Below are 6,678 nucleotides of genomic sequence, written 5' to 3'. Positions count from 1 at the left end.
GTAAATACTTTGCGACCGTCCTTTGCTTCTATTCTCAGCTTGGCCGGAAACATCAATGCAAAAGCGATTTTACGTTGATGCAAGAGTTTCTTGCATTCCCTGAACCAATCATGTTTCTCTCTTGTCGAACTCGCAAAGTCCGGGAAAAAGAAAATATTATAATTCTTCCAAGAAAGCTTTCCTTTGCTTCTCGCCTGGAGCAACACGAGATCTTTATCGGATGATTGGGGCCTTTCTCCCTCAGCAGATATCCAAGCCGGAACTCTGTGAAATCGCTCGATTTCCAGCTTGTGGCCTGTTATGTCGAGCAGACTCGGGAAGAGCTCGTCCAGGAATCTCACCACATCTCTGCCTTCCTCATGCTCAGGAATTCCAACAATTCGGACATTATTCCTGCGGCTTCTATTCTCAAGATCTTCAAGCTTTTCAAGAACATGTTCCAAATCAACTTTGGTCACGGGCAGATTAACAGATAATTCCTTCTCCAAAGACTCCAGATGATCGATTCGTTTCTCAGCATCTGCCACTCTTGTAACTAATTTCCATCGCCGTAATCGATCGATGTATTACAGCGAGATCCTCCAAATCAGCAAGAGCCTTCGTCAGCATCACCGACATGTTGGACAACTGACGCTGGATCTCCTCTCCCGCCGCGCCATCTAAATCGAGTCCCCGGTCTGTAGGCCTGTTGGGGCTTTCATCCTGAACACGTAATTGTCCTTTAATGTCTCCAGAGCCCGAGGATTATGACTTCTTTGCCATGTTTAACCTCAAAGAGTAAATGTGTAACTGGGTGTATTGAATTTCACCAGATTATAACATGAGAATATTAAAACATTTAGCAAAGTGCGCAGAGCTCGTCGCTCACATGTCTGCTTCTTGCATGGTGTCACTTGACCCCATTTTCAACCATTTTAATTACAAGCTAGAGGGAAACTTAGAGAGTATGAAATATACATAATTTTGTGGGTAATGTAGAATAGCAGACAGATTAGAAATATAATCTATTGTTTAAAAGTTATGACCATTCTAGTAATTAGTGGGAAAACTGAATAAAACAAACATTTAGAATGTTAAGATACATTTCACATGACCACTCCTCAAATACTCCTTTTGAGCACTTGTAATAATAAATTGAGATTGCATCTGAAATTGAAGGACACAAACACTGAAATATACATTTTATGTGTTCAATAAAACACACTTTATTTAATTTGAACATTAGAATTACACATGAATTACACAGCAAAACATACAAAATCAAACTTTCGAACTATCTAAAGTAAATACATTTTTAATAGTGCAGGAACAGAATATATATAAATTCATAAATACTCAACAACTGCAATACCTGTGGAGAGAAGAGAGGGAGAAAAGAGTGGAGGGGGAGGACAGCAACACCAGTAAACATTGCTGGGGATCAGGTTCCATCTCATCCTTCATCTCCTCGTGCCCCGGGTCTTCCTGCAGTAGTTCCTGGTCCAGCAGATCTTCCTCCTGTATGCTCATGTCCTACTCTGCTATGAACCTAAGCTCATCAGCAGTCAGCTGCCTCCTCCTCTTGAGGGTGCTGAGCAGGGAGCCATAGTCTCTATCTATCTCTACAACAGAAAAAAGTACAATAATTGATAGCCAGCAGTGTGTTCTTCACAAAGCCATACACTGAATAGTCACCAAAGGCTTGCAGACTAACCAGAATGTCCAACTGCAGACAGCCCTCTCACACTTTCCTTGTGAACAGGAAGCTACACACAACCTAATATCATGTCTGTGTGATGGATGGGTAAGGCTATCTGCTAAATTATAGAAAGATATCTACCTTTTTTTATAACATTGGAAAATCAACAAGCTAGATAACTTATCTAACTAGCAGGCCAGTTTCCAGGCAGGTCTGAACAGCATCTTCTCTCTGCTTCACATTACTTCAGGCAGATTTTTCACAAGCGACAAAATTGGCCAAAAAAGTTATTGATATTTAGCTAAAATGTAACATAGTATTGCTAGCTAATGTTTATTTAGCAAGTTTCACAGAAACTGCCAAAAAAAGACTGATATAAAAATTAGAGGCTCGCCGATGACGGTCACGTCAATTTTTCCAGAAAAAAAACTAGATAGCGCTACAAATAAATGCTTCGTAACTAAAAAGGTTTGACTATCTTCCACAAGCTACAAAATTGGCCAAAAATTGATATTTAGCTAAAAATGTACATAATATTGCTAGCTAATGTTTATTTAGCAAGTTACACAGAAATTTGCTTAAAAATAGAGGCTAGCTGCCTGTCCGATTAACACCGACGGTCATGTAATTTTTTCCAGAAATAACTAGCGTTACTCCTACAAATAAATGCTTCATAACCAAAACGTTTTGACTTTCAATTGACAATTGACAACGCATGTTAAATAACTTGTCTTAACTCGAAAGATCGCCTCAGTTTTCAATTTGAAGCAGTAATGCCAACACTGGAGGTAATCTCCCAGGATATCCTCTCTGGCTCCGCTCAGGCAAATGGAGGATGGCGATGATGATGATAAATGTATTATTCTCACCCAGTAACCCCTTAACCAGTCATATGTGCTTTTAGCTTATATTGTCATGAGTATCTGGCAGGTTTCAGAAATAAAATCGGTGATTGGACGGTGAAGATATTGAGACAGGAAACATGGGAATAATTGTTCCCAAATTTGAACGCTCTGGCTGGTAAGGGTTAACTAAAAATTCAAATGAAACTGGAAAAAAATTAAGTGCAATTAAAATGTGTGTTGTTTTGAAAGATGGCTTTACAACAGCTGTCAACATCTCTCTGGCAAAGAACCTACTTAATCTGCGCATTCTCTACTGGTCGGGTATTTCCTTGTCTGGGAAAATACATCATGTGTAAATAAATTAGTTATATATATATATATATATATATATATATATATATATATATATATATATATATATACACACACACAGTTTTGCTCAAAAGTTTGCATACCCTTGGAGAATTGGTAATATATGTACCATTTTGTAATGAAAACTTGAGTGAGCAGGCAAAACACATTTCTTTTATTTCTTATGGGATTCATATTCAACTGTATGTTATAACAGAATGGCACAATCATAAAACAAAACATGTCAACAAAGAAAAAAATTAAAAGACCCCTGTTCAAAAGACTGCATACCCTTAGTTCTTAATACTGTGTATTGCCCCCTTTAGCATCAATGACAGCGTGCAGTCTTTTGTAATAGACGTCTATGAGGCCCCAAATTCTTGCAGGTGGTATAGCTGCCCATTCGTCTTGGCAAAATGCCTCCAGGTCATGCAAAATTTTTGGTTGTCTTGCATGAACCACACATCTGAGATCTCCCCGGAGTGGCTCGATGATATTAAGATCAGGAGACTGTGATGGCCACTCCAGAAACTTCACCTTTTTCTGCTGTAACGACTGGAGGGTAAACTTGGCCTTGTGCTTAGGGTCATTGTCATGCTGGAAAGTCCAAGTGCGTCCCATGGGCAGCTTTCGCGCAGAAGAATGCAAATTGTCTGCCAGTATTTTCTGATAACATACTGCATTCATCTTGCCATCAATTTTCACAAGATTCCCGTGACTTTAGAGCTTACACACCCCCAAAACATCAGTGAACCACCACCATGCTTCACAGTGGGCATGGTATTCTTTTCACTATAGGCCTTGTTGACCCCTCTCCAAACATAGCGCTTATGGTTGTGACCATAAAGCTCTATTTTGGTGTCGTCACTCCAAATTACAGTGTGCCAGAAGCTGTGAGGCGTGTCAAGATGTTGTCATTGTAACCGGGCTTTTTTCTTTCTGGCAACTCGACCATGCAGCTCATTTTTGTTCAAGTATCGTCATATTGTGCTCCTTGAAACAACCACACCATCTTTTTCCATAGCAGCCTGTATTTCTCCTAAGGTTACCTGTGGGTTTTTCTTTGTATCCCGAACAATTCTTCTGGTAGTTGTGGCTGAAATCTTTCTTGGTCTTGACCTTGACCTTGGCTTGGTATCAAGAGATCCCCGAATTTTCCACTTCTTAATAAGTGATTGAACAGTACTGACTGGCATTTTCAAGGCTTTGGATATCTTTTTATATCCTTTTCCATCTTTATAAAGTTCCATTACCTTGTTACGCAGGTCTTTTGACAGTTCTTTTCTGCTCCCCATGGCTCAGTATCTAACCTGCTCAGTGCATCCACGTGAGAGCTAACAAACTCATTGACTATTTATACACAGACACAAATTGCAATTGAAAAAGCCACAGGTGTGGGAAATTAAACTTTATTTGCCATTTAAACCTGTGTGTGTCATCTTGTGTGTCTGTAACAAGGCCAAACATTCAAGGGTATGTAAACTTTTGATCAGGGCAATTTGGGTGGTTTCTGTTATCATCATGATTTAAAAAGGAGCCAAACAACTATATGATAATAAATGGATTCATATGATCACTATCCTTAAATAAAAGACATATTTTCAAAATCAATGCCAAAATTTCACAATTTCTGCCAGGGTATGCAAACTTTTGAGCACAACTGTGTGTGTGTGTGTGTGTGTGTGTGTGTGTATATACACTATATTGCCAAAAGTATTCGCTCATCTGCCTTTAGATGCATATGAACTTAAGTGACATCCCATTCTTAATCCATAGGGTTTAATATGACGTCGGCCCACCCTTTGCAGCTATAACAGCTTCAACTCTACTGGGAAGGCTTTCCACAAGGTTTAGGAGTGTGTTTATGGGAATTTTTGACCATTCTTCCAGAAGCGCATTTGTGAGGTCAGACACTGATGTTGGACGAGAAGGCCTGGCTCACAGTCTTCGCTCTAATTCATCCCAAAGGTGCTCTATCGGGTTGAGGTCAGGACTCTGTGCAGGCCAGTCAAGTTCTTCCACACCAAACTCGCTCATCCATGTCTTTATGGACCTTGCTTTGTGCACTGGTGCGCAGTCATGTTGGAACAGGAAGGGGCCATCCCCAAACTGTTCCCACAAAGTTGGGAGCATGGAATTGTCCAAAATCTCTTGGTATGCTGAAGCATTCAGAGTTCCTTTCACTGGAACTAAGGGGCCAAGCCCAGCTCCTGAAAAACAACCCCACACCATAATCCCCCTCCACCAAACTTCACAGTTGGCACAATGCAGTCAGACAAGTACCATTCTCCTGGCAACCGCCAAACCCAGACTCGTCCATCAGATTGCCAGATGGAGAAGCGTGATTCGTCACTCCAGAGAACGCGTCTCCACTGCTCTAGAGTTCAGTGGCGGCGTGCTTTACACCACTGCATCCGACGCTTTGCATTGCACTTGGTGATGTATGGCTTGGATGCAGCTGCTCGGTCATGGAAACCCATTCCATGAAGCTCTCTACGCACTGTTCTTGAGCTAATCTGAAGGCCACATGAACTTTGGAGGTCTGTAGCGATTGACTCTGCAGAAAGTTGGCGACCTCACCGCACTATGCGCCTCAGCATCCGCTGACCCTGCTCTGACATTTTACGTGGCCTACCACTTCGTGGCTGAGTTGCTGTCATTCCCAATCGCTTCCAATTTGTTATAATACCACTGACAGTTGACTGTGGAATATTTAGTAGCAAGGAAATTTCACTACTGGACTTGTTGCACAGGTGGCATCCTATCACAGTACCACACTGGAATTCACTGAGCTCCTGAGAGCGGCCCATTCTATCACAAATGTTTGTAGAAGCAGTCTGCATGCCTAGGTGCTTCATTTTATACACCTGTGGCCATGGAAGTGATTGGAACACCTGAATTCAATTATTTGGATGGGTAAGCGAATACTTTTGGCAATATAGTGTATATACACACATACATCTATCTCAATATCCAATTATATCAGCAACCCCTTGGCTGAGGGATCGGTGAATATTCTTGCTTTAGTGATTTTGCATTGAAAATTAAATTAATTTATTTAAAAAATGAAAAACTTAAATCAAATATATTTCTAAATTCAAGTTGTACTCCAAACAAAATGAAAAAGCAAATAAAATAATGAAGTGATCAGAAAATAATATATATATAAATAACCACCTTTCCATTTACCATCAGGCAAGTGTCCGTGTAAACATGCAGGTGGAAAATTACTTACGCAAATGAAGACATAAAAACAATTATAAAAGTAAAAATAATAATTATAATGATGATAATAATCACTGAAGTATAAATCATGGTTTGAGGTGTTTTTATATTATTTTACGTTTTAATAACAGATATAGGCTGCAGAGTTGCGTTCACAATGAACTGTGGAAATAAAGCAAACTGAACTCAAGCACCTCCTGAGCTGAGATGTCTGAGGTAATTTGCAGCACTCAAAGACAATATTGTTCTTGCAAAAAAAAAAAAAAAAAATTCAGAAGACAGAAACAAAGAAAGAGTGAGAACCTTTTACATACGTGTGTTCCACGAGACTGCACGCCTCCGAACGAACATACATGCACATAGACGGCTTTTCTGTCATCTGTTCTTAATAATATAATAAAGTGTGTTTCTTCAAGCACGTGTCTGTGTGTCTACGAGCAAATTATTTGTAATATTAATTTGATAATAGTCTAATAATAATAATAATAATTTAATACATTAATGGGAAAATGAGCCAAATATCATCTTGACATTGCCAAAGGCATCAACTATTGGTGATCACTCTGACCATCATCGATC

This window comes from Myxocyprinus asiaticus, chromosome 17 (assembly GCF_019703515.2).
Source record: "Myxocyprinus asiaticus isolate MX2 ecotype Aquarium Trade chromosome 17, UBuf_Myxa_2, whole genome shotgun sequence".
NCBI lineage: Eukaryota > Metazoa > Chordata > Actinopteri > Cypriniformes > Catostomidae > Myxocyprinus > Myxocyprinus asiaticus.
Note: the sequence above shows the minus strand (reverse complement) of the source record.